At 39.3% G+C, this 27,812-nt stretch overlaps 1 protein-coding gene across 10 annotated transcripts in view; it reads left to right on the plus strand.

Moving 5' to 3' along the window:
* Positions 1–27,812, plus strand: part of gramd1ba (GRAM domain containing 1Ba) — a 600,767-nt gene that overhangs the window by 169,692 nt on the left and 403,263 nt on the right. For 6 of the 10 annotated variants that reach the window (XM_072238327.1, XM_072238331.1, XM_072238330.1 and 3 more), the window contains exon 1: positions 23,539–23,626. The exons of 1 other annotated variant lie outside the window; for it this stretch is intronic. The gene's annotated coding sequence lies outside the window, so the exon portion shown is untranslated. Of the gene's footprint in view, positions 1–23,537; positions 23,627–27,812 lie in introns of those variants that run through there. 3 more of the 10 variants (XM_072238338.1, XM_072238328.1, XM_072238340.1) reach the window with 3 other exon arrangements.

Genomic DNA, 27,812 nt, shown 5'->3' on the forward strand with positions numbered 1-27,812 from the left:
ATCTCCCACCTGGCACTTATCCCTGTAAGCGTAAGTGCTGCACCTGTCCCTACACCTCCTCTCTTGCCACCATTCAGGGCCCCAAACAGCACTTCCAAGTGAGGCAACACTTCACTTGTGAGTCTGTTGGGGTCATCTATTGCATCCGGTGCTCCCGGCGCGGCCTCCCGTACATGGGTGAAACCCGACGCAGATTGGGGGACCGCTTCGTCGAGCACCTCCGCTCCGTCCGCCAAAACAGACAGGATCTCCCGGTAGCCACCCACTTCAACTCTGCTTCCCACTCCCATTCAGATATGGCCATACATGGCCTCCTCTACTGTCATGATGAGGCTAAACTCAGGTTGGAGGAGCAACACCTCATATACCGTCTAGGTAGTCTCCAGCCCCTTGGAATGAACATAGAATTCTCCAACTTCCGGTAATTCCCTCCCCCTCCCTTCCCCTATCCCTATGTCACTCTGCCCCCTCCCCCCAGCTGCCTATCACCTCCCTCATGGTTCTGCCTCTTTCTACTACCCATTGTGTTTCTTCACCTTTCCTGCCTATCACCTCCCTGCCTCCCCTCCCCCACCCCTTTATCTTTCCCCTTACTGGTTTTTCACCTGGAACTGACCAGCCTTCTCCATCCCACCGTCCTCCCACCTTCTTTATAGGTCCTCTGCCCCTTCCCTCTACAGTCCTGAGGAAGGGTTCCGGCCCGAAACGTCGACCAATCTTTTCCACGGATGCTGCCCGACCTGCTGAGTTCCTCCAGCGTGTTGTGAGTGTTACCCATGACTGTGTCACCACCCACAGCTCCAATCAGCTAATTAAATTTGCTGACAACACTACACTGATTGGCCTAATCTCAAATAATAATGAGGCAGCCTACAGAGAAGAAGTGATCACCTTGACACTGTGGTGTCAAGAAGACAACCTCTCCCTCAGTGTCACAAAAACAAAGGAGCTGGTTACGGACTACAGGAGGAATGGAGACAGGCTAGCCCCTATTGACTTCAATGGATCTGGTGTTGAGAGGGTGAGCAACTTTAAGTTTCTTGGCATAAACATCACCGAGGATCTCTCGTGGTCAGTACATACCGGCTATGTGGTGAAAAAGACACAACAACACCTCTTTCACCTCAGACGATTGAAGAAGTTTGATATGGGTCCCTAAATCCTAAGAACTTTCTACAGGAGCCCAATTGAGAGCATTCTGACTGGCTGCATCACTGCCTAGTATGGAAACTGTACTTCCCTCAATTGCAGGTCTCTGCAGAGAGTGGTGCGGACAGCCCAGTGCATCTGTAGATGTGAACTTCCCACCATTCAGGACATTTACAAAGACAGCTGTGTAAAAAGGGCCCAGAGGATCATAGGGGACCCAAGTCACCCCAACCACAAACTGTTCCAGTTGCTACCATCCGGGAAATGGTACTGCAGCATAAAAGTCAAGACCAACAGGCTCTGGGACAGCTTCTTCCACCAGGCCATCAGACTACTTAATGCATGCAGATACAACTGTATTTTGATGTTATATTGACTGTCCTGTTGTACATAATATTTATTGTAAATTACTATAAATTGCATATTGCACATTTAGACAGAGACGTAACATAAAAATTTTTACTCATGTATATGAAGGATGTAAGTAATAAAGTCAATTCAAGTCAATTCAACTCAGTCTTGATGTAGTGTAATTCACCTTGATATGGAATGTGTTCAGTTCTGACAGTTAACATGACAGTTAAGTTTATGCATGACTGAATTAAGTGAATCTGATTTTGACTATTAAATTGTACATTCACATACTGTGAAATGGAGCAGAATAATGATTTTGACCAGGGTTCATCTTATTTAATGGTATGATTTTGCTTCAGTAAAACTGGGAAAAAAGTATCTACAGGCACAGAACCTGAATTCAAGGTTGGAACATCCAACAATCATATTGAGAGTCCTTGAAGTAACATGATTAGATTTTTTATGGGCATTACTGACGTCATTGTTTCTGCAAATTTATTTGTAATATATCTAATGCTTAAAAGTAATGCTCTTTGAAGCAACCATTTGTAGAAAGTTATGTTGCTGGAACTGAATTTTAGGATGGGTTTGGTTGACTGGGGTATACATTTCAGGTAATTTGAAGCCATGCAGACACACAAAGGACACACCAGAACACATGAATGCAGTTTATAAAGCAAAATGTCAATTAGCAGATTTGTTCTAGGAAAGTCAAGAGAGGAAATAAGAATGAAATTAAGTTAATTAAAATCCTCATATTTTACAAAGGAAACCAATCAGATATTATTTCGTTAGATTGTGTTATGAATATTGTATAGAATATTTTTTTAAATTTGGCTTGAACTCCTCAAAGGCAATGTCATAAAAGCAAAATCATTGCTAGCAGATATAAGTCATTCTGCTCCATGTGCCTACCCACCATTCAACACAATCATGGTTGACCTTCTTTCTCAATATCTACTCTAATTCTGTGTTGCTTGATTTCCTTAATAATCTAATGTACGTTGATCTTGTTATTAAATATATTCGGTGAATTGTCCTCAAATTTCTCCTGGGGAAATCAAATAAGTCACTGTTCTCTGAATGAAGAAATACCTTCTCCCTCATTACAGAATGACAACCTCCCTTTTATTTGAGACTGAACCCCTGTTTCTTGATACTGAAGACCGCGAAACCATTATCCCTATATTTAAACTGAGAAGTCGTTAAGAATGTTAAACAAGAGAGATTCTGCAGATGCTGGAAATCCTTCCTTTTCATTTCATTACAAATTCAACAATGTGTGTATTCCTGCTGTGTCCTCCTGTATATCAGTGAGATCGGACGTAGGTTGGGAGACTGCTTTGCCGAGCACCTATGCTCCGTCCGCCAGAAAAAACGGGACCTCCCAGTGGTCACCCATTTTAATTCCACTTCCCTTCCCATTCCAACATGGCAGTCCATAGCCTCCTCTACTGTCGAAATGAGGCCACACTCAGGTTGGAGAAGTGATGCCTTATATTCTGTCTGGATAGCCTCCAACTTGATGGCATGAACACAGATATCTCGAACTTCCAGTAATGCCCCCCCTCTCCTTCACCATTCCCCAATTCCCATTTCCCTCTCTCACCTTATCACCTCCCTCTGCTCCTCCCCCTTTTCTTTCTTCCATGGCTTACTCTCCTCTCCTATGAGTTTTCCCCTTCTCCAGCCCTGTATCTTTTTCACCGACTTCCCAGCTCTTTACTTCACCCCTTTCCTCCCCCTACCACTCCTCATTGTTTTTAATCTCCAGTCCTGATGAAGGGTCTCGGCCTGAAATGTTGTCTGTAGTCTTTTCCATACATGCTGCCTGGCCTGCTGAGCTCCTCCAGCATTTTATGTTGGTTGCTTGGATTTCTAGCATCTAAAGATTTTCTCTTGTTTGTTTATTCTGTAGTTTACTTTTGCCTGGACTTGTGACCAATTTTTCATTAAACTATCAATTCAATCTTAAAATGTGTATTCTGTCATAGTATAATCACTGAATGGTTACTGGTCACTCACCTAGATCTAAAATAGCTTGTTTTCAAGTTCGTCTGCATTCTTACCAAGAAAACTGTCCTGACATCCTTGTTTTAATTTCATTAATTAGCAATTAAGTTTCAGCATAATTCCTTGTGCTGTGCTTTTAGATATTACAGATATTTTTTTTTACATGTAATTGACTTGAAAATGACACAATGCTTCACAATTCAGAACACTCCGTGTTTGGTTGAATAATTTACCAACTGCAGAAGCAGGTGTGTTTATGACTACTGTGTACTTGTACATCGCAGGCAGCGTGCTAGCAATTGCCACGATTCACTCTTTATATTCCTCTTTTCACTCTGGTGACTCCCAGTGGAACAATGCAGATAACAACAATATTTGCAATAATTCTGAATTCTGCTGTGAAGTCTACTTTATTATGACTATTATGGATTACTATGCAATGTATTTGTGACCACATATTTAATAAGACATTGAATCTGTATCATTGATCATAATGACTTCAAAGATACCTCAGCTTTTCTCAGAAAATAATATTCTTGCATTTATTGAATGAAATTTATTCCATAATTCACTGATAGTGAATTTGTACAAGTTTTTCAGTCTTAAAACAGAAATTTATAGTGCAGAAGGAAACCATTCTTAAAACATTTTTCCCATTGTATTCTTGTTCTGATGTTTTCATATGCAGGAGCATTGTGTATTATCTGGAGACAAATTCAGCTAGGAAATACGTAATTCATATTATTAGGAATGCCAGATGAGGTCTGTACCCAAAACATTTAGGCTGGTTTAACAAGTAGGTGGCATCAGAGTTTATTTTACTGCATGTGGTAATTGCAGATTGTTGAAAATATTTCTTTCTTTAAATCTTTACCTTTTTAATTATTTTAATTGTCACAGTAGTAGTCAGATTAGATAACTTCTTAGAAGCAGCATATTTAATTGTTAATTTAACCAAGTTAACTTCAGTTAAATTCAGTTAAAGTTCTCTAAACAAAAAAATCACTTGTGACATGAGAACTGCAGATGTCCTTGAAAATTCATTATTTTTGCAATGCTACTGAAATATAGTATTGGATAAGCAATTGTTTTTAGCCAACTATAGTTGCAATGTTGCCTCCAACTTTTGGCAACCTCAAGGAGGCGCTGCAGATTAACATTTTACTGTGATTAAACATAAATTCATTATGAAGAACTATAATGATTTACCATAACCGGCGAATGAGAGGTGCTAGTTCATTTTCATCTGGTCCTGTGTACCATGTGAATTTAACTATACCTCCTTGTACAGGAGTTCAAAGAAATGAAGAAAGTAATGCCCAAACGAGACTGTCTTTGAGGAAAAATTCCTGTGAGTCATAGCTAAGTAAAGTTTAACATAGAGTGTAGTAGAAGTTTAAATCATTTGTAGTCCATCATCTTAAAATGATTTGTACATTTTGTCAACATGATACTCTGCCCCAATATGAAGATGAAATTGCATTTTTAGGTAGAAAAAATAGGTATAAAAGTGTCTTCAACATGAATCTGGAATGTATTATGTGTGGTTTGAAATCATTGGCATTAGATTCAAAGTATTATCACCAGTAAATAAGTGTAAGTACTTTCTTTCATTAACCTGCATACTCTGTTCATAATTCTAATGGAGTATATTATGCATTCAGACTCATTCACAGGTGATACTGTGGGATACATTGTCTGGTAGTTCTATTTATAACATGGCACAAGGGAGTTCATTTTTATTCACTTCAGTATATTGCAGCTCGTTATCTTAGAACTTCATAGTGTAATTCAGTTGATCAGAATCTCTCCATATGTAATTGAGCTCTTGTATTCCCCTTTGTTGAAAAGAAAAATTGAAAAAAGCAAAAATTTGAAATTTTAAAAATGCTGTAAATTCGCTCTGTCTCAAAAAAGTCAGTGTATCAGTTGGGCGGTGGAATTTTGTCAATTTTCTGATTTAAAAAAAATAAAATTAAGTCAACTATATTCATTTTTTGTTATGATGGATTTTGTTGATTGTCAAATAAATGTTTGCTGAGGAGAATGGCCTTCAGTTTCAGGGTCAAACTCATTATCTGTTAATCTTACTTTATTTTGTACCATTTACTTGTGTTCGTTTATGAAATTTAACTAGAATAACATAAAATGCAAGCAGACATTGTCAAAAAAAATTAAGGAAGTGAGTTCATGCAACATTATTTAGAAGTAACAATTTTTACCTTAAAAGCCTGCGAGAATGTGAGCTCACTCCTGTATACACTTCCTGCACCTTCTATGCCATTGATTTCAAATGAACTTATTGTGTAAGAGGTGAGTACAGACAGCACACAGATACTTTAATATTTAGTGCTAGCAACCAAGAGGACATTTTAACCCATAATTGTTAGCTCTTTTGAGGGAGAATAGTGCTATTCTAGAGAATGGGAAATGTACCTGCCATTTTTAAAAATATTACAGTCATTCAGCATGGCCTTCAGAGTAGTGAATTGTGCCAACCACCAAACCCCTATTTACTCTATCCTTATATTAATTCTATTTTACTCTCCCACAGTACTCTCACTTCCTCCAGATTCTATCAGTCAGCTACATGCTAAGTACAATTTACAATGGTTAATTAACATTGTAACTGTCACGTTTTTGGGATGTGGCACACAACCAGAATAAACAGGAAACCCACACTGCTACAGAGAGAACATGGAAACTGCACAGACAGCACCAGAGATGATTGAGATCAGTTGCTGGAGCTGTGAAGTAAGAACTTTACAAACTGTGCCACTGTACAATCCTATTGAAAAGATGCTTGGTATGATAGTCTATCTACTGCATTATAGAGTCCTGACTTATTTTTTATGTTTCTTTTTCTGGTGATTCATTTGAGTATCTGTGGAAACATTTGTCATTCTGCTATCATTGCTGAATGATCATGTCACTGGGATGATGAACAGAAATACACAATCAAGAAAGAAACAATTATCTTATGCATAATCTCTAAACTACTGTGATGTGATTTCTTCAGGGATTTTCCTAAATTCTCCTTTATTGTAGAGAGAAAATTAGTAAAAACTTACAGCTACAACAAATACCTTTCTTCACATGATTTCTTTTGCTGAAAACAATGAATGATCAACAAGCTTTGGTGCATTTTGTTTCATGCTGCCAAAGAGTAGTGCTTGCCATTCAAATTACAAGTTTCCAGAATTTTGTCATCAGTAGAAATTTCCTTTAGTTTGGTGTCTCTTCATGACACAAACAGAGTTTCTGATATACTTATGAAGAAGTAAATGAATACCAAAATATAGCTGAAGTAATAATCAAACTGAAAAATCTAAATTGTCATCAAAGTTTCCCGTTGTTAGCCTGTGCATATTGACCACTTAGCTATACCAATCACAGTGCAAACACCATTGATGCACATCATTTGTTGGTGATTTCTGGAATCCCATGCATAATTGAAACCTATGGTAATTCATGTCACGCCTGTATCTTTTGAATGGGAGTAGTCACTGATTTCAACTACTGCTGGATGTCGTGGCTCAGGTTTGTGGATAGGGGTTGTTTTAGGACAAGTTGCAAATGGAAACAGATATGGGCACCTGACCGAATAGATACAAATCGTGGCCAAAGAAATGAACACTCAAGAGAAATTTGAAAATCAGAGTTTTGGAAAGCCATTGAGGATAAAAATATCAGACCAATGAGAAGAAGTAATCAGAGAGCTCAATTCTTGGATTGGTACTTGAATCATCTAAAGGGGTGCAAGAAAAGGGGGAAAATCCCTGCTATTGAAACTGGCACATTCATCCAGCATCTTAGATTTTGGCATTTTGCTGATATAGTCCAAAGGCTAATCCACATGTCCAGTGTGAGAGTAGTCTATAGCTCCTACCCTTCCCTAAAGTCTGCTGTGCCATTATAAGTTCACAGTAGATCCATTCCTGCCCCCAGTACTACTTTCTTATGCTCTCCCTTGTCCTCCTTGACTTCCTTGAGTTTTCAATGTCTGTCAATCACTGCCTTGGATATATTCAATGACTCCATAACCATAGCTCTTGGATAGAAAATTCAAAATATTCATGTTCCTCAGACAAATGGAAATCCTTCTGCTCTTTATCTGAAATAGAACTTTTCCTGGAACTGTGTCCAAATTCGGGATATCCCAGTAGATGCAACCAACTCTCAACATCAACCATGCCAATTTCCCTTCATTAATAATTTGGCCCACTCCAGTCACTCATCTCAAGTTTTATTTGTGAGTCCATGCTACGAGGGGTGATTGGTAAGTTCATGGTCTAACGTAGAAGGAGTCAATTTTAGAAAATCTAGCACATTTATTTTTCCTACATTTACACACTTAGTCCAGTGGATGTGGAGCATACGGATCCCTTCTTTGTAGAAGTTGGCATCTTGGTTCTCCAGAAGTGGTCCACAGTAGAGGAGATTGATAAGTTCGTGGCCTAAGGTAGAAGGAGATGAGTTATTAACTTCAAACTCTGCATAATCACTCAAAGAGTTGAACTGCACGTGCATGTAACGAGAGCTGTATAACTCATCTCCTTCTACCTTAGGCCACGAACTTATCAATCACCCCTGCTATGGATCACCTGGAGGTCCAAGACGCTCTTGATACATGCATGTGCAGTTCAACTCTTTGAGTGATAATGCAGAAAGTTTGAAGTTAATAACTCATCTCCTTCTACCTTAGGCCATGAACTTATCAATCTGCTGTGGACCACTTCTACAAAGAAGGGATCCGTATGCTGCATGACTGCTGGACTAAGTGTGTACATGTAGGAGGAGACTACGTTGAAAAATAAATGTGCTAGGTTTTCTAAAATTGACTCCTTCTACCTTAGGCCATGAACTTATCAATCACCCCTCGTATGTGGAAATTTATGACTACGTAATTTAGTCACACAGATGTTGATCAAATTTTTAATTTCTAACTACAAAGGTGTTTTTCAGCATTGAATAAAAGTTGTTTCAGTAAATGTTGCAGGTACAGAAGTGTAATAGCCAATGGAAAAGCAAGTATGGACTAAAATAAACAGTAGAGATTTCTGTGTAACGTTGACATGCTTCAGATTGTCTTGATTTTGAGGATAATTTTCCCATTAAAATTTGATATCGAGAACAACCCACAGTTAAATAATTTATTTAACATCTTTAAGAAGCATTTTGCATAATGTGATGAATATAAATATAGGTAAGTGGATTAAATGTTCTCTAAAACATCTATCTGACAGTGGGAATATGGAAATGTCACTGCAAAGAAGACTGCTTTCAAGATGATAATGTTAAAAAGCCATGTAATTTTATTGGGAAATGTTTTTGTTCATTTTCTCATGAACACCAGGAGTCTCTGATTATAGGAGATTATAGCTTTTGCCTCTTCTGAGTGAGAGAAAGCTTGGGTGGGTGTGGGATGAGAAAAACGTGTGGGTGGCATCATAAGTGTGTTTCTGATCATAATTTTAAAAATCTTGCAAAATGGTTGTCTTGAAATGGTTACAAATACTAATTTCCATTTAATGGGATCCAAATCCTTTCAACTCGGTATTATAATTGCCACTGTGAAGAATTACCTCTCTTGTACATGCAATTTAAAGATGTTAAAATTATAGCGGTACATGTACATAATTTCATTTTGTTTCTTCAAAATATGCTTAAAGCTATTACTCCTAATTTTTCATTTTTAAATTCAAGGCAAAATTGTTTACAAAAAAATGCCAGTTGTATTCAATAATGACAGTCTTTCTGGCCAAGTACAATTATTTCAAGTGCAGTTAAACATATCTTGCATTCAGTGATGCATGGCTTTAACTCCGTAATTAGACTGACAACTCACTGAGTGGATAATTGTTCAATGATTCAAAGGTGCAGCATTCCAATGTACAGTTCTTTCAAGTGTCAGTATTTTGTTCTACTTCCTTTCCTCCCCTTCCCATTATCAACAGTCAGATTTCTATCTGCTCTAATGACAGCGGAAGCACCGGTGCGGTTCTAGGGCTGGGATTTTTGCCACTTTTCCCACAAAGCTGTGTATTCAAATGATGTAGTGAGCAATTAAAATAATATTAATTTCTTTTGTATGGGAATTTGAAGGCACTTGGATAAGGTGCAATAAGTATGTCTGCTAATAAAACAGCTGAGGAAGTTAGCTTTACTATTCATAAAATATATTAATGATCATTGTAATGCATTTTGAAACAATTTCTAATTGAATAACAGTGTGGAAGGTAGGGTAGTGAACATGTTATTTAATGGTGGTGTAGAAAAAAATTGTTTTGTTTGCTTATCTTGGAAATGTTAGTTTCCTCCTATTTTTCTGTATCAGGCACAGTGTTGGCATTGGATTTCCTGTATGCTGAAGGGTAAGATTGTTTGAGTTATAGCCCTGTCTTTGTTGGGGAGTATTCTGGAGTTATGTGGATTATATTATTAATTTAAACAATCTTCAGTTCTTATTGTAAATGTTAAAAAGTTCAGAATCCTTGTAATTAACCTTCAGTTCTTATTGTAAATTGCAAACAGTAAAGCAAAGTTAAATTGGCCCACAAACTAAGAGATTACATACACAATGGACAAACGTTAAGACAATGTAGTTGTGTTAATTGACTTGCATCAAACCAGGCAACATGGGCTAATTTATTTGCACCATTGTGACTTGAGTTTAAGATGGCAGACCAGAAAGAGGGATATTGTCATGTAGCCTATCAAACATGGCCACAGATATAGGCAATTAACAGTTTTTGTGTACTTACAATATTTGTGTACTCAGAGATAGCCCTGACATTAATTTTGGGTGTCTGGCTGTCGTCAAAAGGTGTGAGAATATTTGTGTTAATTAGTTTCTCCCAAAGGTGTTCAATCTTGAGAGGAGTCTTATCAATTACAAAGTGTTTCCACTATGTATCTCAAAGGAACCATTTGTCCACCAAAGTACTGAAGTAAACAGTGCCATTGTAACTATTGAAATGATATTGAATCACTTACAGTGATTAGATCTTACGGGTGTAAAAATGTGATGTACCTTTGGGTTTCTGAGCCTGTACCGAGAGTGTTACTAGAATGATGCCTGCTTGTTGTGCTGAATAAAGGCATGCGTATCACCAGCTTCAATGCCTCTCCGGTGACTTGAGTCACAGCACTTGGGATCGTCCGGGATATGTACTTGGCCCAATGTGTGGCCAGTGACTTTAGCAGTCTAAGGGGAGGGAGTATTTTTTTTAAGAGTCATACCCATACCCCTTCCCTTCACCATTTCCCATCCCCTTGCCCACCTCTCATATTATCTCCTTGCCTGTCCATCGCCTCCCACTGGTGCTCCTCCCCGCCCCTTCTTTCTTCCATGCCTTCTGTCTCTTTCACCAATCAACTTCCTAGCTCTTTGCTTCATCCTTCCCATCCAAGTTGTTTCACCTATTGCCCCTCCCCCCTCAGCATTTTATCTCCAGTCCTGCTGAAGGGTTTTGGCCTGATACTTCGACTGTACTTTTTTCCATAGATTCTCCCTTTCCTGCTGAGTTCCTCCAGCATTTTGTGTGTGATGCCCATAGTTAGATCTGTTTAGGCCAATGATCACGGGATCACAAAATATCAAAGGACACGGGGTGGGGGAGAGCTGAACTGGTAGATGTACAAATGTGGTGTATGTGTGCGTGTATGTGTTTTTCTGTGTTTTGTGTAAGAAGCCAGTTACCAGACCAATGTTCCCTCTATCTATTTTTTTAACAGCTGCACAGACCAACCATTGCTTTGAGCAGGAAATTTTTACATGGCCTGAAAACTCCGTGTCACTTTAATAAAACATTACATGAAAGAAAATTCCAACTGCACAGTGCTGGGTAGTTTGTTGAGACAGTGCTACCAGTTGCAAATGATGGTTACTGACTGTTTGGGATGCCAGAGAGGGCATGTATATTCGTTCAAGGAATCATTTGTGTGTTTCTGACTTTGGGGAAACCTGAAAACCAATGCTTTGGGGAAACCTGAAAACCAAAGCCCAAGACAGGCAATTGTGCAGAAACATTTAACTTTCTACAGAAAAGGGATACAGCAACATTATGGGCTCAATTGTGAAGAGGGGAGAACTCAAAGAGTATATATTCCATAAACTTGAGAAGGTTGAACAGGAATGACAAAACTGGGTGGGCTAAGTCCTGGAACACGAAAGAACATGGACAGTAGTGAAAAAGCCAATCAAAGAGGAAGGGAAGTTGTAAGGTGGCTGTAGTGAATGTAGCTGTAGTGATGATGCAGAAGACTTGCTATGTGTGCCAGCAACCAGGGCATCTAGCAAGGGAGGGCCAGAATAGATGTGGAAGGGTAAAGGAGATGATTTTTTTTAAAGCAGCTGTGGCCTACTGTGCCATCGTTGGAGGCACTGTCCTAAAAAGGGAGAAGGTGTGAGAGGAGCGCAACAAAATTTACAGAATTGACAGCAGTGCCCCTCTCTGTCCGGTTTGACTGCCAACTAGATTATGGAGCTAGTAAAGACAAGATCAAGGTCAGACAAATGGCTGGCGGCAGCCTCCATTGGCAGTACTTGACACCCATGGATATATACAGGAGGTTTATTCCAGGGCTGGCAATGTGAAATGTAAGTGGACACAAGGATGATAATACTGGACAACAATGATTTTGCTTCCTGAATACCTTTGGGTGTATCTTATGGATTTTGGGCTACTGATCATGAAAATCACCATGAAATTTCCCTATCACGCACCTTTTTTTTGAAATTGCCAGTATTTGTTATTTCAATTCAAAATTCAAATCAGAATAACTGATGCCAAGATTAAGGAAAGCATCTTTTTGGTCCACAAATCAAACAGGTCATCAATGACAGGCAATTTGAAGAACTAGTGGGACCAGAAAAAAAATCACATGGACAGCATTCAAGGATGGTGTTGAAAATTTTCTTGGCAACTACAGAGCACCAAACTATGTGCAGCTGGTTGACAACATGCTTCAAACATACAAAACCATGAAGTGCAACATGTCACTGAAGGTTCATTTTCTGCATTCCCATTTAGACTTCTTTCCTGTGAATCTTGACACTGTCAGTGACGAGCATGGTGAAAAGTTTCACTGGGACATTGTGGTGATGGAGAAATGGTATCAAGGCAACTGGAATCCATCAATGTCGGCTGATTATTGTGGGACATTTAAGTGAGAAGCCTCAGATACTGAGTACAAACGGAAATCATCAACAATCATTTTTAGCTGAGTTGAACTATTACAAAATGTCAGCACCATTATGCAATTAAACACATTATATTCAGTAGAAGTTAATTTCTAGTTTTTCCAAATTCCTATGTGATGCATGTTGTCTGAAATTATTTTTGTGTTCCACTTCAAGTGGTCTATCATAAACAAAAAGCATTTCTGAGGAAGCAACACTTTCGAAAAAATTTGTTGTCCAGTGGATCTACCCTTGCTCGTGACTGGAGAGGCCATTTACATGAACAGTGCAGGAGGTGAAACAATGAGAGCAGAGAGAAGCAAGCTTCTGGTACTGGATTGAGGGGATACAACTTCCTGTAGATTTCTGGGAGTGCCCAAACAATGAGAGCACTGTCCTGGGGATAGACACACTAAGTAAGGCAGTGGCTATTATCATAGATTCAGGAAAGGGAAAATAACATGGATAAGTCAGGGAGAGGAAACATGTATGATCCTCTGAACAGACAACACAGCCTACAGGGAGACAGCAGCCCCAAGCAGGGGTAAGAAGTGGGACCGTGATTATGAATCATGTTAGGAGGTCCCAAGGGTAGGGACCCAATGTAGACAAGAACTGTTAGAAGCAGTGCAGCTGCCTGCAGAAGTAGCATCATCTAAAATAAAGGCTCACTGAAAAGGGGAGAGTAAGGAGCAGAAAGGGAATGAGTTATATCACTTGTTAATTCAGTCAATAAGTGATATAATTGAAGTTATATCATGAGGTTGATGAAATAAGTAAGGCACAGCATGATCATGACCCACCGTCAGGCCTGGTGGTGGCCAGGGATGGACAGAGATGTTGCAAAATTCTATCGCTTTTGTATCATTTGTGCCCAGCATAACTCTGGTTAAGGCATAAAGGTGCGGCTGGCAAACCAGCCACGTCTGAGGAGGCCCTGGGGAAACATCCAGATGGACTTTATGCGGCCCCTGCCAAAAAGCAGGGTGTATACCTACCATCTGGTCATCGTGGATCACTTCACCCAGTGAGTAGAAGCTTTCCCAATGAGAAATTCTACTGCCAGCATAGCAGCACGGATTTTGGCTCAGGAAGTCCTCCCCAGGTGGGGGGCCCCAGCCCAGATGGATTTGGATCAGGGAGCACATTTCACAGGGAAAGTGATGAAGAAAATATGTAAAGTGTTAGGAAAAAAAAAAATCCATTGGGACCACAACCCCGGAGCTATACGCCATACAAGCAAGATTCCATAAAAGGAAAACATCAATCCGCCAACTCAAATCAAACAAGAATCAGAAGGGAACCATCTTAATTAACTCAAATCAAATGATAGTAGTGGGCAAAAGAACCCCACCTTTTCTCAAAGTCAAATTGAGGATCAAAAGTTCAACTTCTGATTTTTATCCAAACTAAGACATAACATCACTTGAGAGAACCATTGTATCAAAGTGGGAGCAGAGGCATCTTTCCATTTCAATAAAATAGCCCTTCTGGCCAATAGTGTAAAAAATGCAATTACATGTTGGTCTGATATAGAATTACCATGAAGATATTGAGGGATTATACTGAGCAAAACTGTCAGTTTATTAGGTTGTAAATTAATTTTTAAAGCTTTAGAAATTGTAGAGAAAATAATTTCCAAAACTGTTTGAATACAGAACATGACCAAAACATATGTGTCAATGTAGCTGTCTCAGTTTTACATCTATCACATTGACTATCAACATGAGGAAATATTTTAGACAGTCTCTCCTTTGTCAAATAGTAACGATGTACAATTTTAAATTGAGTTAAAGAGTGACTGGCACAAATCGAAGAAGAGTTAACCAACTTCAAAATTCGTAACCAATCCTCTGTTATCAAGGTCATGTTAAGCTGTCTTTCCCAATTCTTGCTTAATCTTAGGTAAAGGATAATTGTACTGTTGTAATAGTAAATTATAAAATTTCCCAATAAAACCTTTCACTTTTTTTTCCATTTTTTTCTGTTAGTAGGTTTTTTTTGTTTTAGTTTGTAGGGGTTCTTTTTTCCTTCTTTCTTTTTTAGTTTTAACATTTTATTTTTTCTTCTTATTATTGATATATTGCTTAGCTTTGTTAATCAGTTATTTGATAATTTAATTCTCATTGTACATATTAACATGTTGACTTGATTACTTTAATGTATTTTTTTTGTTGATCTTCAATAATAATTAATAAAAAAGATTTTAAAATGTGAAGTGTTAGAAATTCAACAAAGATTCCACATACCCTACCAGCCTCAGCGCTCTGGGATGGTAGAAAGGATGAACCAACCAATCAAAACTGCCTTAGCCAAAGCTATAATATAGGCAGGAATGACATGGGTTAATGTATTGTCAGGAATCCTGATGAGATTGCGGGCAATCCTGAATCTCACGTTGGGTCTGAGATCCTACAAATTACTGATGGGGCAAGTAATGTGACTGTCTTAGGGGGTGACTAAGAGTTGCAATAGACCTGAAACTTACAGGGGTAAAATGACCCAGTGTGTAAAGGACCTCTAACCAGCTTAAAGTGTCGAAGGACTGAACAAGAGCAACACATTGCTGACCAGAGGGAGAGAAGATAATCCTCCCACAACCAGGAGACCAAGTCATGGTAAAAGAGCTTCCTCAACGGTCATTGTTCGCTCCCAGGTGGTGCTTCTGACAGATGACAACTGTGTTTGTGTACAGACCCAGCGAGGCAGCCAGTGGAAACTCTGGACTCGGGTTAAACCATGTGACTCACCTTGTCATCCTCACAGACAGAACAAGGGATCAAGTCCACCAATTAACAATATCATTAAAGGGATCTTAAGTGATGGTCACCAGCCTGATGCATCACATCTGTCCACACCTGATAGAAGTAGATGCACAAATGAAAGAGAATGGAAACGCAAATGCAGAAGACAGAGTGTGTCAGCGAACCATAAATGAAGTTTAAAGTGTAACAGTAGCTATACTTTGTAATGAAGGCTGGTTCTTGGAGATAGATGATTAGTTGTATTAATCAGAACAGAAAGATATTGGGGAAAATGGAAAGGGAGGGATCTGAGTTCAGGCTGAGACATCAAGTTCCACAACCTCCATGGCAAGGCTGACTGAGAAAGAGAGAAAAATTGCACACAGCGTCAGAAAGCAGCCACTCCAGCTGAATGGGGAGTGACAACAAATAAGCTGGACCCTTTCAGTGGTAGGGCCAGTGATTGAAAGGACAGTCTGGGAGGGGGTGCTATTGGGACGAGGTCCTTGTAGTTATGTGACTAGAGACCGCCCTAGACCTTCCTGAAGATCAATCTAAATGACTGGTTGTCAAGATCATTCTGATAATCTGTCATGGCATGGAATGTGAACTGTTGCCTGTGAACCTGAAACAAAGTTACTTTGCTGTGATCCTGCCCAAAGAGTGACTACTGACAGTCACTACTGATAGTTTTAGCTATCAGCAATAGAAAGGCCAAAGAGGATGTGATCAAATTTCTGGAACATTTTCTTGCCATCTCTGCTCAGTCTTGTAGATATCCAATTAGGCATGTTAAGAAACTGTAAATGTAGGTACACATAGGGACATGATAGTTTAGTAATTGGGGAAGGGGTCCTAAGTGAAAGGCATTTTTGCCACCCTGTTTAGTTTCAAAAATTCTAAGCACATTTATTATCAAAGCATATGTATTAATTATACACCTTGAAATTTGTTCGCTTATAGGCAGCCACAAAGGAAGAAACCTGAAATAACCCAATTAAAAAAAGAAAGACCAAAAAGCACTGCTCAGAGAAAGAGAGAGAGGAAAAAAAACACATCATGCAAACAATAGAAACAAGGCAACAGCACTGCAAACCAGACTGAGTCCCATGTCCGCTCCTGGAGCAGCCAGAGTAGGGCTGTGCCTCGGTCCCAGTTCATCATACCAGTGGGGCAAAAAAGCAAAGCAGCCGGATCAGTTCACAGTCTCAGCGCTGTAGAGAAAGGGATAAACACTTGTGGGAGAGTGAGTGAAATTAGCCCGACCCTCGCCTACATTCAGCTTCCAGACTCTTTGCGTTGGCGTTTAAGTTGTCCAAGGTAGTGTCTTGCTCTAGGACCCGGACCCCAGCACCATGATATACTTGGACAGCCCAGACTGAAGCCATTCTCAATCTCACCAAATCAGCTCAGCGCTTGGAGTGATCCAGCCTTGCACCAGGGTTGGGTGGACGGGCATCAAAACTCTTCCGCATCGATTCCTCTCCAAATCGCTCACTCGATCTCTGGCAGTGAGAGTAACTCTGTCTGCGACCCTGGTTCAAACGTGTTGCACCTTGCAATGCTCAAAACACGGCTCATTCTTTGAACCACCCTCACTGTGTGTGGCGACAGTTCACCACAATTTGCTTTAGAAAAGACATTATAAGTGATGTTTTTAGTCGAATCTTTTGCCTTTTGATCTACCAGTAAGCTGTAACATGCCTTTGGTAGCACCATCTTTTTAGATCTTGATCAGATCTTCCTTAAGGTTGGCCTTCAGAGGATGGATTTCTGTCCAAGGGCTAAGAGGAGGGTATATGAGGAAGTATTCTGGAGTTATGTGGATATAACAGATATTAATTCAAACAAGAACCAACCTTCAGTTCTTATTGTAAGTTGCAAGCAGTGACTTGAAGTTGAATTGGCCCACAAACTAAGAGATTGCATATGCAACAAATAAATGTTAAGACAATGGGGTTGTGTTAATTGACTTGCATCAAACTAGACAACATGGCTAAGTTATTTGCACCATTGTGACTTGAGTTCAAACTGCCAGACCAGATGGAGGGATATTGTCACTTAGCATATCAAACATAGTCACAGGTATAAGCAATCAATAGACTGAGTGCTTGCAATATTTTGTGTACTTGGAGACAACCCTGACAACATTAATTTTGAGTTTCTGGCTCTCTGTCATCAGAAGTTTTCAGAATATTTGTGTTAATTAATTTCTTCCAAAGGTGTTTGGATCTTCAGAGATGTCTTGTGAACCCAAAGTTTTGAAGTGGACAATATTGGTAACTACTGAAATTGTATTGAATCACCTACTGTTACCTTTGATCCTACGGGTGTAAAAATGTGATGTAGCTTTGGGTTTGCAAGCCTGTACTGAGGGTGTCACCAGAATGATGCCTGCTTGGTGTGCTGAATAAAGACTTGTATATCACCAGCTTCAGTATCTCTCACCCTGGTGACTTCTGTCACAGTCACACCACTCTTCATTGTTGTTGATGTGGTTAATGTGCTGTTAATGCCTTGCACTTTAGATATGTAAAATTAAGTTTTCTTTTGTATCTTCTTTCTTTTGTATTATGTTAGCATTTATGGTTTTCTGGGCTCTTGCAGAATAGACCATGGAGCAAAGAGCTTATTAACTGCAGAACTACAGTTCACTGTTATCAAATGCATGTTCAATTTTTAGCAATATGTTACAGTTTTCTTCTTTCTTCGTTGATTGGCAGATATATTTGTAATAGGAAATATCAGGAGTATAACAGTGGGTAGGGTGTTGCTAGAAATAATTATTTCAAAACCACGCTTTGCGATACCAATTCTACTGCTGTTGCACAATTGAATTGCAAACAGAAGTGTTACCATGACATTAAAAACATATTAAATTCTGAAACACATTTTGGTTAGCATGTATCTTGACATTTCATTTATTTTCCTGTTACAGGGTAGGAAGTATATGTTTATTTCAGTTTTGCTTGAATGGACTGCAAGCAATTGTAGGTGGTTTTACTTTGATGTTTCTGTACAGAAAGGTCACAAGTAAATATTTTATCCAGTATTGTATTATGACTGAAGTTTTGCAGATCACAAGTGTTAAAGAAAATAATGGGCCAAATTGCAGAGGATGCATTCCACACATCATCCTGGTCAGAAGTGATTATAGTTCAATGTATGTAAATCAATCAATATTAACTATAATATGACATTAAAAGATAGAAAAGCATTGCCATGCAAGTAAATGGTACTGCCCTAAAAACTTCATTGAAATAAAGTGGTGGGGCCAAATATGAAGTGTACTTCCCTTTCATGTTGTGAAACTGCCATTAGTTCAGCATGTTGTGAGACTGCCATTCAACTTGATAATGAGTGCAGCATTGAGCAAGCATAGAACAAAGATCAAATACACTGCCATCGGAAGTTTAGCCCATTTTGTACCTTTCTACTGCAGGAGCTAGGCACAGGACACCAAAATATGCAGATATGTGTTGTAGTTAGCCTAAGATGTTTTACAGAACCTCTGGCTAACTATTAACATGACTTGGCACATTGAGCTGTTTCCATAAAAGTAAAATGTAAAAAGTGATGCTAGATTTAAGGCATCAGACATTGCATGAGTCCTCTGATTAGATGGTTGCCTTGCATTGACTCTTAAATTCTGTCCAGAACATACTAGAGCGCAACTTTTATTATTTTCACTTTGGTACATTTCACATCATAAGAGTGGGACAATTCACTGAGTGTGAAATTCTTTTGAACACCCAAAGAATGAACTAAGTGCTTTATTTATTTTACTTCAAAATCAGAATGACCTGAATCATTAATTCATAAACTCCTGTAGGGTCTGTGTTTCCTGATGAAGTATGTTGCAACATAGTTTTCATATTTGACTTCAAGTACCTTGGGTCAAGAATGATGAGTTCGGAGAAGGATATAAAGATACGGAAGGTGCTGGCATGGAGGGCTATGAACGTCAAGAAGGAAATCTGGAAGTCGAGCCTGACCAGAGGGCTTAAAAAGAGGATCTTCATAGCAGCCATAGAGTCCATTCTCACGTACGGATGTGAGACGTGGGCACTCACCAAGACTATGCGAAAGTCTCTAGATGGTTGTTATACATGAATGCCCCGGATGGCTCTTGACGTGAGTTGGCAACAGCACATGACGAACGTCGAGCTCTATGACGACCTACCGATGCTCACCACTAAAATCGAGGCGAGAAGACTGCCACTAGCGGGACACTGTCTACGCCATCCCAAGCTACCTGCCAGCCTGGTCATCATATGGGAGCCCAAGCATGGGAGAATGAACCCTGGGCGCCCTCCCAAGACTATGGTCAACACGCTCCCAGAAGACAGCGGCGCAGCTAATGTCGATGAACTGAACACACTGATGAGGGAGGAGTGGAGAGTCCGTCATCGTGCCCAACGCTGGCCCCCTAGGCCTGAGTCAATGTTGTAGTAGTAGTAGTAGTAGTAGTAGTAGTAGTAGTCGTCATAGTCATACTTTATTGTTCCCGGGGGAAATTAGTTTTCTTTACAGTTGCACCATAAATAATTAAATAGTAATATGTAAATTATGCCAGGAAATAAGTCCAGGACCAGCCTATTGGCTCAGGGTGTCTGACCCTCCAGGGGAGGAGTTGTAAAGTTTGATGGCCACAGGCAGGAATGACTTCCTATGACTCTCAGTGCTGCATCTCAGAGGAATGAGTCTCTGACTGAATGTACTCCTGTGCCCAACCAGTACATTATGTAGTGGATGGGAGACATTGTCCAAGATGGCATGCAACTTGGACAGCATCCTCTTTTCAGACACCACCGTCAGAGAGTCCAGTTCCATCCCCACAACATCACTGGCCGTACGAATGAGTCTGTTGATTCTGTTGTGTCTGCAACCCTCAGCCTGCTGCCCCAGCACACAACAGCAAACATGATTGCACTGGCCACCACAGACTCATAGAACATCCTCAGCATCGTCCGGCAGATGTTAAAGGACCTCAGTCTTTTCATATTAGTTTCATATTATGCTGGTTAATTGTCCAAAATTCAGAGGTGTTACATAGAATCATAGAAAATAGGTGCAGGAGTAGGCCATTCGGCCCTTCGAGCCTGCACCGCCATTCAGTATGATCATGGCTGATCATCCAACTGAGAACCCTGTACCTGCCTTTCCTCCATACCCCCTGATCCCTTTAGCCACAAGGGCCATATCTAACTCCCTCTTAAATATTAACAGCTGATCTCAAATTGTGAAAGCACATGCATGTTTTGCAAATTCAATATAACAATCTTGAGAAAGTTGTTCAGTCATGTAGTCAAGTAAAAACATAATAGTAATACCTTCTATAATTTTTCATTGTTCATACTTGTGCATATGGCAATAAACTTTACTTTGACTTTGAGATATGAAAAAAATCTATGAGAGTTAATATGGGTCCCTTACAGACTGGGATGAGAGAAGTTAGTTGAAGAATAAAGTAAAGACAGAAATATTTTCTGCCTGAATGAAGACAACACAGAGAATCTCCTAGAAATAGTGGAGAACTATGTGTCTTGAGTGAAGAAAAAACATACAAAAATAGGATTATTTAAAAATTAGCATGAGAAATGAATGAGGCTGAAACCTACTGGACCTGATAAAAGGTCCCATGAAGTTGGTGGATGCACTGGTAGTCATTTTAGAAAAGTCTATAGGTTCTGGAATGGTTCCCACAGATCGGAATGTAACAAATCTATTTAGAAAATGAGGAAGAGAGAAAATACAGTAGATCTATAAAATCATTAGCCTGACCTTAGTAGGCAGTAAAATACTGGAACATATGATTAAGCAAGTGATCAAAGGGAATTTAGAAAATGGCAGTTATCTCAGGCACAATCAAGGTGAATTTATGAAAAGAATATCATGCTTGTCAAAACAGTGATTGTATTTAGACTTTCATTAAGGTGCCATGCAAAGATTGTCAAACAAATTTTAAGCGCATACTATTGCAGATAAAATACTGGTGTGGAGTAAAGATTATAAACCAAACAAGGAGTAAATAGATCATGCTTGAGTTAGGAGGTTGTGACTAGTAGATGCTGAAAGGATTGTTGCTATTGCCCAAGCTTTTTGCAATTGATGTCAATAATTTGGACGAAACTATTCAGTGTAATATATGCAAGTTTTGCAGAGGATCCAAAAATAAAGGTTTTGACAGCAATAATGAGGATATAGAAAGCCTTCAGGGGAATTAATACTGGTTAAATGTATGGGTGAGGACAGGGTAGATGGAATATTATGTGGGAAAAATATGGGGTCATCTACTTTACTGAACAAAATAGAAGCTAGGAGTATTTTTAAATGGTGAATGATTGAAAGGTGTTGATACTCAGAAATATCCACATGTCTTTGCATGTGGCATGTGGCACATGGAGTACTCCTGAGATTACAATTCCCGAAGTTCTTCTTTTTAAGACTCTGCCTAACTCCATAAATTATCTTTTCAGGACCTTACTTCTTGCCTGTATTTTTACTACAAGTACAGACAACAGCTGGTCACCCTCCCATTTTGGCATAGCCTTTGCCCACTCAGAGACATTTTTGTTCCTGCACCAGGGTATCAACAGTCTATTCTGGAACCAGTGACTGTAGAAACCCCTCTTGGCATGGCTTGCCTAGACTTTGCCCTATTCTGCTGTACAACATAGCTAGTCATAGTGCCACTGATCTAGCTGCTGTAATTTCTTCCTGAGACACCTCCCCCCACACACCCACGGTATCCAGAGCTGTAAATTTACTTGAGAGCGGAATAGCCCACAGGAGAATCCTGCACTATTTGGTGGTTAGCCATTTTTCTGACTGACCCTTTGGTGTGACCATCTCCCTGAAACTCGATAACACTATCTGCCTCCTATATGTTTCCCAGTGTGTCTAGTTGTTGTTCTAGCCAATCCAATTGTCTGAGAAGAGTTGTAGTTAGATGCACTTCCTGCGTACATAGTCACCTGAGGCATTTGAATTCCTTGCTTTCCCACATCTCACAGGCGAAGCATACCACTTCACTGACTGCCATCACTATTCCTTTGAACAACTTGTGGAGCCAAAGAAAGGAAAAGTGTTTATAACGAGTTGATTCAGAAATTCAGTCTTACATCAGTAAAAAAAAATCTGGGCACTAGTCCTTTTTGCTCTGATGAAGTCACTCTTAAATTTGTGCCCAGACGAATTTAAATAATTCTAAGAATTGAGGTAAACAGTGAAGTTTTCTGTAATAGCGCCCTAGTGCCACTGCTGGAGCTATTGAGAATGCACTCCATTTGCCGTGCAAATCATAAGGAAAAAGCTTTGAAGGCCGAATATATTCTGTTGCTTGTATCTACTTTCATTGCAGTTGGACTCTGCAAATGAACATTTTAAGCACAATCATCAGCTGTAAAGATATCATTTAAATCTAAATGGAAACGAACATTTTCATATATTTCTACCCGGACGTATGACTAGTTCATGCAGAAGCTCATGGAGCCAGTTATATGATGGTTCACTACTTTTGTCTAGACCGCTCTCGCACAAAATTAATAACAAAATAAATCCTGTGCCTGTGACGTTGTAGTGCATTTTTAATTGCTTGCCCATCAAGTAGCTTTGACTTACTGATAGGCTGTTTTCAGTGGTCTGCTACATTTTGACGCACACCATGTGAGAGGCAATGTTTCTAACGGGATCGTTTTAGCTCTGCCTCGACCTGAAATAATTGGTACTCTGTTGGGACCGATTATACGCAACCCATTATGTGATTGGTAAACATAACTGTCAATCAAAACCTTGAGCCCGCACTGTTCCTACAAGTTGAGCTGGCTTGAATGGAGCCAACTACTATTTATGTGGGGGCAGCTATTTAGGTTATGATTTTTAATTTTTACAAAAATATATTTTAAATCTACTATTCTCTCACGTTTACTAAATTATTTCAATACGGGTTCTAACATGAAATATCGGTATTGCATAATTGAAAAAGTTAGAGAAATTACGTGTAATAATTCAGAGACTTCGCTGTAACCCCCTAAACTGCTAAATGCTTGCTGTATTTGACAGGAAATCTAGAGTGGTGAGAAAAAGAAATCTCGAAAGTAGAAGGAACTGGTGTTCCGGTTCTAAAATATTTCAGAGACCAAGTGAGGATTAATATCTAATTTTGTGTTTAAAGTGTAAGGTAAGTGAAATTAGTGAAGATTTTGGGAAGAGGGTTAGTGTAAGGGAAGTTTTAAAAACATATCTGTTTGGATGATATCATCAATTTGGTACACTGTTTTCGCGGAAAGTTTTGGAAGAACAGTTATTCCAAGAGTTAAAGGCCGTCCGAGCATCTTGAGTATATATAGAAGTAGGACAATCCGACTTCCCCGCAGGAATAATCGGCATTCTACGTGCCCGCGTTGTGAAGTAGCAAATACTGAAGTCGTTTTAAACTTTATTGTGTGCTATTATTTTTCTGAAAGTGTTCTAGAAGTATTTGATTTATTTGAAGGACTGTTTTTTTTCGGAGTAGGGTCATTAACAAGATCATGGGACCATACTCAACTATTTTTTAAGTAGAAGGCTTGAATTCTTTGCAATAATACTGTACATTATTTCAATGGCATTATATACTCGCCTTAGAGAAGAATATATATAGATCCTAATATTAAGTGATGTAGAATACTGCCATGAATGTCTGACTTCTGCTTTGTCAAACTGGGGAGGCAAAGGGATGAGTGACGTTTCCGATCGAGACCCTGCATCAGGACCTTTGTGTTCTGTGTATGTTGGTTAAGATTATGTATATGATACTGCATTTTTGATCATTTAAACCTTTTAAGATTGCACATTATAATCATAATTATATTAGATTTATTTCTGAGAGGTATAATGTGTGGTGCCAGTTTTATAATAGAAGGAAATATTGGAATTGGCAACTAATTATTAGAGTGAATTGTTCACATGAAAGGGTCAGATAATAAAGGATTATAAATTTAAAACTTTGGTGAAAGAAAAGAAGACCGTTCTTTAATTTTATTGTGGTACAAGATAATATTGAAGGTGCTTGCAGTAAATAGCTCCCATATATAAGTAAATGCATCCTCATGGAAGAAGGCATCAGCAAATGTTGGGAGAAAGTTTTGAGACCAATCAAAACATCTTTTTTACAGCTTCTAGAAAATTCTTCATTCAGTTTCATTTATTTATGGTAATTTGCTGTGCACTTTTATTATATGCTGCATCCTAACAAAAAATATTAACACATCAATCAATAAACTTCTGAAGAAGAAAGTAACTTTCCAGTAGAATCTTTTCTGTGACAGAGGTCAATGTCATTCATGGCTCATAATGTAGTAAAAGCTGTTGCCATTTATCTTCTGACTGTGAAGCAAAAACTTGCTACTCCTTTCTAGGCATTTTTTTCCTAAATTAAGACCTATAATATTGTTTCATCAAATTAAAAGATATCTGTTGAAGTTGGCTCCCCGTCCCCACACTTTTTGTATCCCATGTCAAGTACAAGAGGCCTCAGACCATGAATGGCATGGGACTGGTGTTAGAAATAACCAGTGATATGCTGCCTAACCCAGCTGAAGGAAAATATCTTAATTTCCCATGCCATACATCCTTATTACTTATGAGTCATTGGGCTGCAAAACATTTTTTTCCAATTACACCACACCAAATAATGGGCAGTTTTGTGGATTGACCACCAGAGACGAAGCATTTGACAACCCTAGTCTGGGCTGCAGTCAAGTTCTAAGTTTAAAGGAGACAGGCAATTCTCACCTCAAGGAACCTTTCATCAAATTTTATGGTTACTTCTAACCCTGTTGGAGGATTTGGTTCCTGTTGCCCTCAGCAGTCTCTTCAGAGCATTTCTTTATGCTCATGTATCAAAAATGAGGTGATATAGTAGTAGGGTATTTTGCTGTTATTTAATTTCAATTAATACATGAGAGTGGAGGTGATTTAAAACCCAAGAGTCTGAAAATTCACAGAAAGTGTTTAACTTATAGGAGCATAGTCCTGAGAATGGCTTCTGTTACTTTTAGATTTCCTCATTAAAATGGCTCAATGTTTTCCAGAAATAGATCATGTCAACAGAATTCTATCACTGGTGCACTGCTTATGTGTGCCAAGATGTCTTCTATGTTATTAGCCAACTTCCTAAAATTAGATGCGAGACCACCATGCCCATGATGCACACAGACAGAGTTTCACAAAATTACATTGTGCATCGAAAAGCTGTGAATGTTATGGACTTTTCACAATAAAGCAATGAAGCATTTATTATCTGGAGAGTTTATTTAAAGTAGTTGACCTTAACCTGGGCTATTGACATTAGTGTTGTCAGTGGGCTCATATTGCACAGGATACCTCTTATTTAAGCAGAAGCTTAGCTTCCCAGTAAAATATCAGTATGGGATATTTGTTTTCCCCATATAATTTTCCTAAACTGGATTTGGCCTTTAGCAAATAGGTCTTGGGCTAGTACCAAGGCAAATGGGTTTATTTGGTATTTGTCACTGTTGCACTCAGTTTTACAATCACCATGGTCAGTTGGCCACTGTCCTTTCAAAGAAATTGAAATCTGCCTTGGAGTGATTATCCCAATTTGATTGCTGCTGTGGTGACTCCTTCATGAAGGGTTCGTTAAAACCCTGCCAACAAAATAATTTTGTAGGTAGCTTAACTAAGCCAAACCTTGATAGAGTTGGTTATTAAATTTCCATTTAAGTACTGCTGCTACAAAAGAATGTAATGCAGAAAAAGTTGAACAATCAGCAATTTGCAGATCCTGGAAATCCAAAATTAAACAGAAATTACTTAGAAAAACTCATAGATCAGGCAGCATCTTTGGAAAGAGAAACATAGTTAATATTTCAAGTTGAAGGTCCTTCATTAGAATGTTATTGGGTAGGATAGACGGGATGAAGATGAAGCAAGAGAACAACAGTGTCTGTTGGAGACTCTTAAGATCATTCTTTAGGTTCCTCATAAGATTTCTTCCTTTATGATTTTTCTTAACTCTATTGCTGCCAGCCTTTTTAGACCTCAATAATCTACTAAATGTTTCCATGATGAAAATAGGTCTGCAAACTTCTCCTTGACCTCTCCCTGCCCCGCTTTTACCCCCAACCCCAACTATCTGCAGTGCTCTCTTTGCCCTCTCCCTGCCTATGCTCACCCCAGACCCACCTGCAGTCCTCAATTTGCTGTACCTTCCTCTCTGTCTTCTTGTCTTCCTCCATGTCTTCCTTTCTATTCCCTTCCCACCCCCTGCCCCTGCCTTACTTACAATATCCTCCTTGCCTTGCCTTTCCAATCCTTAACCCTAACCATGAACCTCTTTTTTCTAAAACTCTGTGATCCCTTTCTCTTCCCACTCAATCACTTCCTGGGGTATTTGAGTGAAGTTATCTCCTCTGGTGGTTCAGGGGCTTGATGGTTGAGGGTTAATAACTGTTCCTGAACCTGGTGGTGTGAGTCCTGAACCATCTTCCTGATGGCATCAGTGAGAAGAGAGCATAACCTGTGTGGTAGGTGTCCCCAATGATGGATGCTGCTTTCGTACGACAGCGTTCCGTGTAGATGTTCTCAGTGCTGGAGAGGGCTTTACCTGTGATGAACTGGGCTATATCCACTACTTTTGTAGGATTTTCCATTCAAGGGTATTAGTGTTTCCATAACAGGCTATGATGCAGTCAGTCAATATACTCTCCACAACACATCTGTAGAAGTTTATCAGATTTTTAGATATCATGTTGAATGTTGGCAAACTCCTAAGGAAGAAGAGGTGCTGCCATGTTTTCTTTGTAATTGCATATGTGTGCCGGGCACAGGACAGGTCCTCTGAAATGATAACAATGAGGAATTTAAATTTACTGACCCTCTCCACCTCTGATCCTCTGATGAGGACCGGCTCATGGACTGGTTTCCTCCTCCTGAAGTCAATAATCAGCTCCTTGGTCTTGCTAGCATTGAGTGAGAGGTTGTTGTAGCACCACTCAGTCAGATTTTCAGTTTCCCTCCTATATGCTGATTGTCATCACCTTTTATTTGGCCTATGACAGTGGTGTCATCAGCAATCTTAAATATGGCATTGGAGCTGTGCTTAGCCACACAGTCATAAATGGAAAGCAAGTAGAGCACAGGATTAAGCATGCGGCCTTGTGATGCACCTGTACTGATGGAGATCGTGGAGGAGGTGTTGCCAATCTGAACTGACTGGGGTCTGCAAGTGAGGAAATCGAGGATCCAATTGCATAAGGAGGTATTGAGGCTAAAGTCTTGAATCTTATTCATTAGCTTTGAGGGGATGATGGTATTCAATGTTGAGCTGTAGTTGATAAAGAGCATCTTGATGTGCGCATCTT

The sequence above is a fragment of the Mobula birostris genome, chromosome 20 (assembly GCF_030028105.1).
Source record: "Mobula birostris isolate sMobBir1 chromosome 20, sMobBir1.hap1, whole genome shotgun sequence".
Lineage (NCBI taxonomy): Eukaryota > Metazoa > Chordata > Chondrichthyes > Myliobatiformes > Myliobatidae > Mobula > Mobula birostris.